General features: G+C 56.0%; 1 protein-coding gene across 1 annotated transcript in view; it reads left to right on the forward strand.

The window, feature by feature from the left end:
• Positions 1 to 545: 545 nt before the first annotated feature.
• Positions 546 to 12,597, forward strand: part of SEMA6B (semaphorin 6B) — a 28,270-nt gene continuing 16,218 nt past the window's right edge. The window contains exon 1 of the mRNA XM_043911903.1: positions 546 to 852. The gene's annotated coding sequence lies outside the window, so the exon portion shown is untranslated. The remainder of the gene's footprint in view (positions 853 to 12,597) is intronic.

A 12,597-nucleotide genomic window follows, 5' to 3' on the forward strand; every position in this document is an offset into this window, starting at 1 on the left:
TTTGGGCGCTGGGATCAGAGTCTCCAGGGCTGTGTACCATAGTCTCTGCAGCCAGCTTGCTCTGTTCAACCCCAGTTCAGCCACTTTCTAACTGGGTGACCTTGGACAAGATGCTTCCCATGCCTCAGTTTCCTTACGTGCCTGTTGAGTGTTGTTAAATATAATTTGTGGACTGAGTAAATGACCTCATAAATGAAGAGGGCCATGTAGACCCTCGGGGTTCCCGACACTGCAGTCTCCCGGTCATCTCTAGCATCTCACAGAGGGTGGATCCTGAGGATGCAGGTCGGCCAGAGTGGACCCAGGCAGTAAATTGGGGAGGGGGCCGGCAATTAGACCTTCCACCGGGACCAAAGCAGAGTGATTTATGTTGGGTCGCTCCTCCACCCGCACCCCCGGCCCTGCCCCCAGCGCCTCGGGCCGCCCACCCGGCTCCGCCCTCCGTTCCGCGCCGCCCAAGCTCCGGGCCAGGTTTTGCGCGGCTCCGGCCCGGCTCGGTAAGGTGGGGGGGTTGCCGAGGGGGGGGCGGAGGTGGCGGAGTCGCGAGTCGCAGCGGCGGCCGCGGCGGGCAGAGGAGATGCGGCCGCGGCGCGCCCCCGGTCCGGCCGCCGCGCAGCGCCCCCCCCGGAGCCGACGCCAGCGCGCCGGGGGCCGGGGCTGAGCCCCCTCCCCCAGCGCAGCGCCGCGGGCCCGGGGGCGGGGAGAGCGCGCGCCCCCAGCCCCCCTCCCCACCCCGGGATGCCTGGCTGAGCCGGCCTGGCCGGGACAGGTGCGCGCACCGACCCCCCCACCACCCGCGCCCTCCCGCCCTCGCGCTCCCTCCCGCGCACTCGCGGCGGCCGCGGCTCCGAGGTAAGCGCCCCGGGGCGTCTGCAAGGAGGGGGGCTGGGGAGGCGCTATACCGGGGGTGTCTGTCGGCACGCAGCTGGGGGCCTTAATTGTTGGCTGAGGTGGCCGGGTCAGGCGTTATGATGTGGGGGGACGCTGAGGACCCGGCCACTGGGAGGGGGATGGATTGGGCCGGGGAGGGGGTCTGTGGAGCGCTGTAACGGGAGGTTCTGTCGGCAACGCAACTGGGGAGGGGGCTGGATTTTCGGGGGGTCGCAGCATGGAGCTATAGAATGGGGGACTAGTCAGAACGCTTTGAAGGGTCTGGATTTGGGCCTGGGTCGCTGAATGAGACTCCGTAATGGGGGTGTCTAATGGCACCGCAGCTGGGGGGGCCTGGATTGTTGACGGGGGGCCTGTATGTGGAGCTATAATGGGGGTTCTGTCGGTACCACAGAGGGTGGAGGTTTTGTCCGTGGGGGGCGCCGTAGAAAGCACAATAACGGGGGCTCGCGGCTGCGCCGCTGGAGAGCTGGATTGGGGCCCAGGTGGGGGTGTTCAGGGCAGGCAGGGGGCCTGCTGGCCGGGGATGGGGGATGCTGCTGGGGGGCGGAGCCCTGAGTGCTAAGTCGAGGGGCCGGTGCGGTGGTCCTGGCGAAGCGAGGCCCCTCCGCCCCACTCCACGGTCCATCCGTGGCACCTTGGGCGCCCCTGAGCCCTCTCTAGCCTCACGCCGGGCCCAGAAGCGGTCCAGGGCTGGGGCCGCGGGGGGGGGGGGGGGGGGGGCGGGGGGCGTGCTGCGGGGGGAGAGAGTCAACGGGTCCGGATCACCCCCACCCCTCTGCTGCAGTGGGGGCCCAGGTTTCGGGGCCCCCCAAGAGCTGACAAAGGGACAAAGAAAGCGTCTTTCTCTCGGAGTGCGCTGGGAGGGGTGGGGGGCGCCGAATGTGGCCCCCTCCTGTGGGCGGTGATTGGTCTCCAGGGAGGGGGGTCTCACAACCCCTGTCCCGCTTCAGGGTGCCCTCCGGGTTTGGGGCATCTCCTAGGTGGGGCGCTGCCATAGGCCCACCCGCCTACTCTGCCCCTGCCCTGCCGTGTAGACGCTGAAGCTAGGAGTATTTGCAAGAGTCCTGGGGTTGGGGGTGACTCCCAGACTCTCAGCCCCTCACTGAGGTCTTTGACATCCTCCCCCTGAGGCTGTTATCTTGAACTCCTGGACTGGAGGGGAACTGGGGCTGGGGGTTAGGGGAATTGAGCCCTCAAGTTTTGGGGGTCTCTTTTGGGATTTAAGGAGGAAGAGGGGACTAATGGCTGGGGTTTCCGAAGGGCCCCCAGTTTGCAAAATTGCAATGCTTTGTATGTTTCTGGGTTCATTCAGTTTCTCAAGGGGTACAGTGTGCTCTTCAGAACCAAAGTTCAGTACCCCTGCAGTGTCCCCTTCCCTACAGACGCTGGCTAGCCCCTTTCCCACATCCCTGTAGATATTGTGTCTTTCAAGATGAAATTTTTGGATGTAATTGAGGGATGGCTGAAACACTGTATAGACAGAGTATGGGGTATGGGAAAGCAGCTGGGGGCCGTGGGTGGGGTCAGGATTCTCCTGGGAGAAGGTCCTGAGCTCTTTGGGAAAGTAGCTGGGGATCCCTGTAGCCCAGAGGAGACCCCCTTGGATATCCTGCAGGTGGCAGCCTGGCAGGAAGCTCATTAAACTGTAGCATGTACTTGCTGAGCTGACCTGTTCCCCTGAACAGACAGGGAAACTGAGGCCGAGGGAGGTGGCAGGATGGGTGGAGAGGGAAGCCAGTCCCCTCCACCGCTGGGGCTGCTAGGTGGGGTCAAGGGGGAAAGGAACTCCTATATCAGCTGAAACCCAAAACACCAGCCCAAAGGTTTCCTTGGAAACCCCAGTCCCCCACCCCCACCCCACTGACCTGGGCAGGGCAGACATTAGACCTGGAGGATCCAACGCCCCACCCCTCTCAGAAAAAAAAAAAAAGCACCATAGAGAAGACCAGGGCGTGAGAAGAGGGGTACTGCTGTGTGGCCTCAGACAGGTTGCTAGCCCTCTCTGGGCTGCAATCACCCCAGAAAGTGCTCTTGGTTCTAGGACCTGAGTGGAAGGAGATGAGGCAGAGAGATGTACCACGGAATACCCTGGGTATGTAACCTCTCCCTCTGGTCCCCACCTGCCTTCTGCCAGGGTTGAGTACCCATGGGCCTCATTGTCCTGTCACCTCCTCTGCTTGGAGGTGAGAGGGTGTTTCCCAGCGGAGGTATTGAGTCACTGGGGAGGGACTATTCACCTCTGTCCACTGGGGAAAGAAGGTGCTGGATACTTGGGCTGTAGGAGGCTTTGGCATCTGCACTGGCCACCCAGGGCTTGAGCGGGGAGTTGCTGGGGTGAGCTGGGGCTGGACCAAGAAGATAGAAATCAAACTGTCCTTGCAAAGGTGACCCTGACGTCAGCTGGCGGGACAGGTAAGCTGGGTCCCCGGGGGCTGAAAGACGTGCCGGTCACTGCCCATCTCCTGGGAAGGAGAGTGTCCCTAGCTGACCTCGGGGTGTGGCTGGCCCTGTCCTGTGTGCCTGGCCCTTTGCCAGGTGATGATGGGGACCCAGAGAGGACTCAGCCAGGATCAGGACAGGTGGAAGCAGGGGAGGCTGCCTGAAGGAGGGGATATTGGCATTGGGCTTGAAGGATGTTGCCAGAAGGAGAGGGGGACCCTGATTTCAGGTGGAGAGAGCGGCAGGGAAAGCCACAGAGGTGTGTGTTGGGGGACCCTTGAATGGCTGCGCTATTTTAAGGCTGGGCTACAATGAGCAAGGAGTCCTGAGAGGTGGCAGGGCCCATGGATGCCAAGTAGAGGAGCAGGCTTTATCCTAAGGGCAGTAGGGAGCCATGGAAGGTTGCAGAGCAGAGCGAGGAATGGGCAGAGTTTCAGACCCTGAGCAGATATGAGGAAGGGTAGCTACCAGGAGACAGTTTCCTGCAAACCCAGTGGGCTTCTCAGAGGGGTGGAGCGTCAGCCGTCCAGGGAGGCAAGCAAGTGGGGTTGGGTAGTCGTTTTTCCACAATGCTGAGAAAATGTTTAGGATATAGTGATTCCAAAATTCTAGCCATTTCAGGGACTGCGGATTCTCAGACTGATTCATCCAAGACCCAGCGGTGATTGGGGTTGACCGTGGGTGGGACCTCATTTAGCAGAAGCAGGGACATTGAGGCTCAAGACAGCCTTGCCACCTGCCCCACATCCTGTGGTCAAATTATTAATATCTAGGCGTCAGCTTCAGATCCCCGCGCTAGATACCCCCGCCATTGTGATCAGTGTAGGTTTGGCTTCCAGAGCCAGGGTTTGATGTGTGGCCTGAGAGGTCTGGGCCTGAGCCACATTATTCTCTCTTATTATCACAGTCGTTCATCACCTGCCCTTGAGGGATGTCCAAACGAAGTGGCAGTCATTAGAATGTGCTGAGGAGGTGACTTGGGAGGCTGAAGACGCCTCTTCCATCTCTTTAGGCAGTGATACAGAGCACCCTCCCCACCCCAGCCACCCTTGAACCTCCTTCACTGGCCCAGGGTCCAAAGGTGGTAGCCCCAGGGCCTGCTGGGAGGAAAGCCCAGTCTAGGAGGACTACATTTCCCAGGATGCATCTTGTCCCAGACTGCGCCTGCCTTCCAAGGGCAGACCTAGGAAAGAACTCCCCAACTGCAGGATCCCAGGGGGAATTGTGGGTTCGTGGGTTCTCAGGAGGGCCCTGGGAGAGACCTGGTCTAAAGCAGTTGGGGAGATAAGTGACTAAACAGATGCTCCCTGCGGCTCCTTGTGCCATGCCCTGGGCAGGTGATGCTGAGATCCCAGAGGAAAAAGTTTAACTCTAGTGTCTGGTTGGCCCTCAAGGGTTGTCCAGGCTCAAGGAGGGGAAATGGGCAGACACTGGCCCTCTTTGCTATGTGGGATCAGAGTTGGGACAAAATGGGGCTAGGGAAAATTGTCTCTGCCTAGTGGGGATCAGAGACGATGTACTGAGGAGGGACATTGCAGCTAGGGCTATGACGGATATATAGGAGTTCACCAGGCCACATGTCTTCTGATAGTTTCAGAACCTTCTCCCTTTCCTGAAAGCTGAGTCAGTGTCCCCAGGGGCAGTTGAGATAGCCCGTCTGAGTTTTTGCCCATGAAGATTGCCACAACATCCATCTCTTCATTCACTCACTCACTCATGTGCCCTCTCTGAACCTCGGTTTCCCCATGTGTGAGACACAGATGCTATTCTCTCTCCCTGAGGGTTGAACATTTAAACAAGAGGATGCAGACAATGCCAGGCCTGGTCCTGTTCTTTTCTTACTCTAGAGAAAGAAATTACTTTGAAAAGCAGGAGCTTGTGGCCTCTGGTCCTGATCTTGTTGGAGGTATGGGGTCTTGGCTTTCATTCCACGAGCTGACAGATGAGCTCCTACTATGTGTGCCTACTATGTGCCAGGTGCTGGGTACCCAGCAATGAGCAAGGCCAAGCAGGCCCTGCCTTGCTGAGCTCACACCCAATGGGAACATGGCCACTAACTTGGGAAAGAAAGTAAATCCAATATAACAAGTGCCCTGAGGACAGTGAGACTGGATGGTGTCGCTGAGAGGGGAGGGGCTGTTTCAGCTGATGGTGTCAGCGAGAGTGTCTCTGAGGAGGTGACGTTTGTGCTGAGACCTGGAAAATGAAAAGGAGCCAGTCTGCAGAGAACTGGAGGAAGAGCATTCCAGGCAGAGGGCACAGCCCGTGCAAAGGCCCTGGGGCAGGACCATGGCTGGTGTTGTTGGAGGAACAGCAAGAAGGCCTGTGCGGCTGGAGCAGAGTGAGCAAGGGGAGGGGGGCGGGAAGGGCAGGGAGGGGACAGGGCCTTGTGGGCTGTAGGGAGGACTTGAATTTTTGGAGGTAGGCGCCCCAAGGGCTGTGGGCCAAGGACGGGGCGGGACCTTCCTCAGGTGCTCACGGGTGCTGTTTGGTCACTGCAGAGAGTGCAGACTCTGGGCAGCCAAAGCTGGGGGGCCAGGTGGAAGGGACTCCGCTGGTCCAGGGGAGCAAGGATGTGGAACAGCCAGGGTGAGGCAGTAGAGAGGAAAAGTGGGTGGGTCAGAGTAGATGGTGGACTTTCTAGATGTGCAGGGGGGCTGAGAGCCTCCTTTCTCTAGGGGCACGTAGCATTGTGGGCTTCCCTGGTAGCTCCTGTGGTAAAGAATCTGCCTGCAATACGGGAGACCTGAGTTCGATCCCTGGATTGGGAAGATCCCTTGGAGGAGGGCATGGCAACCCACTCCAGTATTCTTGCCTGGAGAATCCCCATGGACAGAGGAACCCGGCAGGCTGCAGTCCATGGGGTCGCAACAAGTCGGACACGACTGAGCAACTAAATACAGCACAGCACGTAGCGCTGTGGTTAAGAGTGTGATATTGGGACCATATGGGCTGGATTCAAAACCCACTCTGGCCATTTTGTAGCTGTGCAACCTTGGGCATATTACCTGCCTGCTCTGGGCCACCTAAATCTCCTCACCTATAAAATGGTGAGGAAACCCCTCCTACCTACCCCATCAGTACTTTCTGCAAAGCCCGTTGCACAGTGCTTGGGACACAATAAGTGCTCCAAAAATGTTTGCTGTTGCTCTCCTTCGAATGTCTAAGCCCCAGGGTCTGGAAGAAATGAGGCTCAGATTGGGCTAGCAAATTCCCCGAGGTCACCTAGCAAAACAGGGGCCCCTGCCCCTCACTGTCTTGCTCTATTGATGCACAGTTCTCAAGCCCCACCCCCCCAGAACCCACGTCACTCTGCCAGCATCTCCACCATTCCTGAGCCCTGACTCACCAGGATTTGTGGTCCACTATGACCCCCAGGCCTTCCTACAGGACCTATTTCCTGCCTTGGTCTTCTTCAGGATCATTCGCTAGGTCTTCCATTCCCAGCAGCACTTGGCATGGTCCCACCTGTCTCTTGCCCACCATCACTCAGCGGTGTCCCCCCTCCAGACCTGCCTTTCCGGTCCCGTCTCAGTAGGGGATCCCTGGGGCCTCCAGACAGGGCCTCTAGGGAAGGGCAGTGACTGGAGGACTTCGGGGTTGGGAGGATCAGCCTGGGGGAGAAGAGGGCTCCCAGAACCCCAAGTGAGGGGGCAGGCTCACTATCTTCCCTTCTAGATTCAGGGCCCCAAGAGCAGTGACCAGATCTGCTTGTTCTCCCTACTGTGGAGCCCCTTAGAGCGACTCTTACTCCCCTCTCTACCCTAAAATTGGACCCCAAGAGCAGGACCTGACTTTTCTGTTTCATCCGAACTGAGATTGACACCAGGGTCTGTTTGCCCCCAGGTTGGCTCCGAGCCCCCATCTGTGGGTTCCTGATCCCAAATCCACAGCCCATCTTGAATTCCCTAAGAGCTCCAGCCTCCTCGAGTGGCCCCCTCCCAGGCCCCCTAATTACCCGCTGGGTATAAATGACATTTTAATCTCCTCAGAATGGTTGCCGCCTCCCCGAGAAAGCCGCCACCCCCCCCTTCCCCATTCCTAATTACAAGTTGCTGCTTCTGATTTGCCTCCTGGCGGCCCAATTTCCAAACAGTGATTAAAATTAATTACCCAGGAGCCCCCCCGCCCCCCGCCCTGTCTGGGCCTGGAGCCCTAAGGACCTATCTGTGTCCCTCTTGTGAGAGCCCGCCTTTGCCACCAGGTCTCCCCTGCCTCCGGCTCCCTGAGTGGCCTGGGACAAGGGCAGCCTCTCTCTGGGTCTCTGCTCACTTATCTGCAAAATGTGCACTTAGACTCTGCAGCCTTGTTGACAGATGGTACATCGTGGGCGCTCAGGAAATGTCAGCAAGAGGCGGTAGAGACACGTGGCCTGGGTTCAAATCCTGACTCTACCCTTCTGTGCTGTGTGACCTTGGCCAAGTGTCTTAGCCTCTCTGAGCTTTGTTTTTTTCCTCTGTAAAATGGTATAATGATGCTGCCTCATAGAGTTGGCTTGGGTAGGAATTGTGTTCAGACCTTCGAAGGGCTTGGCCCAGCAGCTGGCACACAGTAGGGGCTTCATCAAATTTTACTTTAAGAGACTTCCCTGGCAGCCCATTGGTTAAGGCTCTGAACTGCCAATGCAGGGACCTCGGGTTCGACCCCTGGTCAGGAAACTAAGATACCCCCTGCCACAAGGCATGGCCAAAAGATATAATAATAATTTTTTAATTAAAAAAATTTTAATTTAAAATCTTAGCTTAAATCCCTGCTCTGCTGGGCTGCTGTATTGTGCAGCAGGGAGATAGCTCAGGTACTCTAAACACATCTTCTTTAAGGAGATGCTCAGCATTAATTGGGCACCTACTGCATGCCTGATTCTGTGCACGGTCCTGGTCAGGGTTGAATCCCCGGCTATGCTGGCACAGAGTAAGTGCTCAGGAGGTCTGGAATCAACAGATCTGTGTAGCTCTTTCATACATAGGGACTGTCTGTGGGACATTCGTTCAGCCAGTGTTTGGTGAGCACCTACTGTGCGCTAGACCCCCCTGTCCCCCGGGGAGTCTTATGTTCTCATCCCTGATCTACAGAGGCAGAAGCAAAACCAGAGAGGGGAAGATGTAACCCTAGGCTGCACAGCAGTCCAGAGCACCTATTATGTGTGGCTTGTTCACCCATCACGATAACCCGTTGGGGATGGTTATCATGCTCTGTTCTCTGATGGGGAAACTGAGACTTCGGGAACCCGGAACACAGGGAGGAGAGCTGAGGACGAAGGGGTTGCACTGCCACCTCCTGGGCTGGGGAGAGGTGAGTTAACGGGTGTGGAGTGAGCACTGGGGGTGTAAGGGGTCCTCTCTTCTCAGCGCCCCCATGGCCCAGGCCCCAGGGGACTCCCTCTGGCTGCTTTGCCAAGTTCCTAGACAGCCCCATAGCCCGGCTGGGCTGCACCGGGGGGCGACAGAGGCAGCTGGAGGAGGCAGCTGTAAGTGGAGCCGGTAACTAGACCTGGACGGCGCAGGGGCCCGGCTGCCTGGCCGGGTTACTCGATCCCCCTGGGGACGCTGGGCCCCGGAGCTGGAATCCTGGGGCTGCCGGGCTGACAGGAGCTCCTTCTATGGAACTGGAGACGAGCATCCCGGCCCCCATCCTTGCTGCAGCAGATGGAGAAACAGGGGCTCTGAGCCTGGCCCGGGGGTCACTGAGTCACCTGCTGTGGTATAGAGAGGCCCAGAGAGGGTGAGTTGCTGGCCCAAGGTCACCCAGCAAGGTCATTTCACAGAGAGCAAACATGAGTGCCAAGTGCCTTATTTTACAGGCTCCAGGTCTTGTCCAGGGGTCCTCTGTTAAGATGTGGCCGCCTCCCCACCTGCCAGCATCTTCTTGCCGTGCCTTTAAAGGCTCCAGCCTCTAGGTTTTTGTCTTTTTGGTTTCCCCTGACCACTGGCTAAGCAGCCCCTTTGCCAAGACTCTCCTATCACTCTCTGAGTCTGGCACACAAGTGGCACTCAATAATTGCTCGTCCAATGAGTGAATGAATACCTTGCAATTTGGGGTGCAGAAAGCCAGAGCTGGCCACAGACTCTCCCAAGTTGGTGGGGTTGGGTGAAGCCAAGGGTAAGGTTGAAAGTAGAACTTCCTCGCTAAGGCAGAGGGCTTAGGGTGCTCCTACCTATGTGCTGGCTTATTCCAGTGGACCTTGTGGCTAGATGCTCCAGCATGGAATTGGAACGCAGAATGGAATTGGATATATATTTTTTTAATTTCTTAGAAGCTTTATTTTATTTTTGGCCATGTCGTGTGTCTTGCAAGATCTTATTTTCCCGACCAGGGATCGAACCCATGCCCCCTGCCATGGTATCTCTGAGTCTTAACCACTGGGCCGCCAGGGAATTCCCTGGATATTTTTGCATAATAGCTACAACATGATGATAATAATAACTGATGCCCACTCTGAGCTTACTAAGTGCCAGTCCCTAGTTCAGCCCTTTATCTCCAGCTGGGCTGTCAAAACGGCCACTGGCCATGTATGACTCGGAACCACATGTGGCCAGTCCCAGTCCAGGTGTGCCATAAATATACAACACATCCTGGATTCCAAAGATTAAGTATGAGAAGAAGAATTTAGAATGTCTCATTAATCATCTGTACGTTGATTACAGGTGGAAATAACAAGACTTGGGATCTATTGGGTTAAATGAAACATATTATTAAAATGAATTGCACCCTTTGAATGTGGCCGCCAGGAAATTCAAAACCGCGTGTATGCGCACATGGTTTTCTGTAGGACGGTCTGTTCTAGATCATGTCTCTGCATTCTTGTAGCAGTGTTTTAGGGTCAGATTTATAGTCCCTGGTGGTTTGTAGATGGGGACACCAAGGCTGAGACAGGGGGAGTGACCCCTGGAGGTCTGGAGGTTGGTAAGAGGCAGAGAGCAAATTTGAATCTGGGCCACAAGATTCTAAAGACTAAGCGGCCACCCCAGGGCTCTTTGTCTAGCAGTGTTGTCTGTCCATCCTTCCTCATCCCCAGCCTCAGTTTCCCCAGCCCTCTAGCAGGATTGGATAGAGCAGGTGGGGAGGGTGGGTAGACACAGGCTTGGCCAGCCTGCTATCTGCAGTTAATTGGGGTCCTTGGAAACATTTCACAGCCAGAAAGCCAGCAATAGGGGGGTGCAGGCAGCAGGTTCATGCAGGGATGCCCAGTTTACAGACTCTGACACACATAGACATGTGTATACACAGGCAGACGTGCACCCCTGCTGGGGCACACACATGTGCGGTGGTTGCATCTGTGGATATATGCGAACACGCAGACATTGGGACCTGTGTATATTCGTAGGGGGGATCCACTCACCTGTGGACACATGTGTGTGATGTGGGGGTGATGGGCAAAGGTGAGCCCCAGGGAGGGGTTCAGATCTGGGTTCAACTTTGAATGCTGACACTTAGTCCATTCCTTATAACAAGCCATTATTGAGCACCAGCTGTGTACCACACACTGTGGGTACTTGTCATTGGCCAAGATGCACCCGGGCCTGCCCTCATGGGGCTCCTAGTCCAGGAAAACAGTTGGGCTCTGAACAGGCTGTTCCACAGGTGATTATTTCAGTTGGTGTGATCCATGCATAAGCTCAGCTGCTCAGGATTCTTCTGCCCAAAAATGCACACACTGGGACTTCCCTGGTGGTTCAGTGGCTAAGACTGCACTCCCAGTGCAGGGGGCCTGGGTTCCATCCCTGGTCAGGGAACTAGATCCCACATGTCACAACTAAGTTCTCATGCTGCAACTAAAGATCCCACATGCTGCGACTAATGAATAATATAGAAAAAAGATCTAAAATGCAGGCTCTCCTTGGGCAGGTCTAGGATAAGCACAAAACTCAGCATTTCTAACCACCCCAAGTGAGGCTACTGCCTCTGCTGGTGCGAGGACCATTTCTGGAGTAAGAGTGTCTAAAGGAGCCTTTGAGAGTGTGGTACTGTGGGGGCGGGTGCGTGGGGAGGGGAGAGGCTGCTCGAGTCCAGTGGGTGAAGGTGGAGACATGAGATAAGGAGGGAGCCATTCCTAAAGGAAATCAGTCCTGAATATTCATCGGAAGGACTGATGCTGAAGCTGAAACTCCAATACTTTGGCCCCCTGATATGAAGAACTGACTCATTTGAAAAGACCCGGATGCTGGGAAAGATTGAGGGTAGGAGGAGAAGGGGACAACAGAGGATGAGATGGTTGGATGGCATCACTGACTCGATGGACATGAGTTTGAGCAAGCTCTGGGAGTTGGTAATGAATAGGGTAGCCTGACATGCTGCAGTCCATAGGGTTGCAAAGAGTCGGACATGACTGAGCGACTGAACTAAACTGAACTGATGTGTGTATCTAAGAGAAGAGGCTTTCTCAAGTGAGGAACAGCCAGTGCAAAGGCCCTGGGGCAGGGCCAGGCCAGGTGTGTTGGAGGAACAGAGAGGAGGCCTATGTGGTTGGAGCACAGCGTGGAGGGTAGAAAAAAGGAAGAGGGAAGAACAGGGAGAAGACGAGGGAGGTCGTGTGAAGTCTTGTGGGCCACCAAGAAAAACTTGGATTTTTACTGGGAGGGATGTGGGAGGCCCCCAGGGGTGTAGACAGAGGAGGGGTGGAGACTGGTTCAAGTGCTAACAGGTGCCCTTTAGGGGTTGCTGCGGTGGAGGACAGACTGTAGTGATTAAGAGTTGGGATCTGGATGGAGAAAACTGTGGGGTCCAGGCAGGAGATGTTGGGAGCTGACCAGAGAACAGACTAGTGAGGGGTGAAAATTCAGGATGAATTTGGCAGACCCCACAGTACTTGCTGGCATTGGATGTGAGCGTGAGAGAATGGGGTGGGGGGCGGTGTTGGAGGGAGTTGGGAGTGACTCCCAGGTGTGGCCTGAGCCATCAGTGAAGACAGGGAGCCTGTCAGTCAATAAATCAGTTAGAGCTATGTTCCAGTGAAAATCCTAACAGGTTTTATGTTGTTTGTTTTGGAACTTACCAGCTGATCCTGAAATTTATGCTGAACTGCTGGGGGTGCGGCAGGGAGAGAGTGGCCCAGACACCCTGACCAGGTGGGAAGAATGTTTCAGAAGGAAATTCAAATCTATGATGAAGGTCTACAAGCTAAGGCCATGTGGTACCTGAAAAGGTGGATGGGAGGGTGAAGCAGGTGGCCTGGAGGGGATTTCCATACCTGCCTCAGTTTCCTCATCTGTACAATGGGACTGTGCCAAGACTTGGAGTGATGGCGGTTGGGCAGAGAGGTGGTGT

Source organism: Cervus elaphus, chromosome 9 (genome assembly GCF_910594005.1).
Source record: "Cervus elaphus chromosome 9, mCerEla1.1, whole genome shotgun sequence".
NCBI classification, from domain to species: domain Eukaryota; kingdom Metazoa; phylum Chordata; class Mammalia; order Artiodactyla; family Cervidae; genus Cervus; species Cervus elaphus.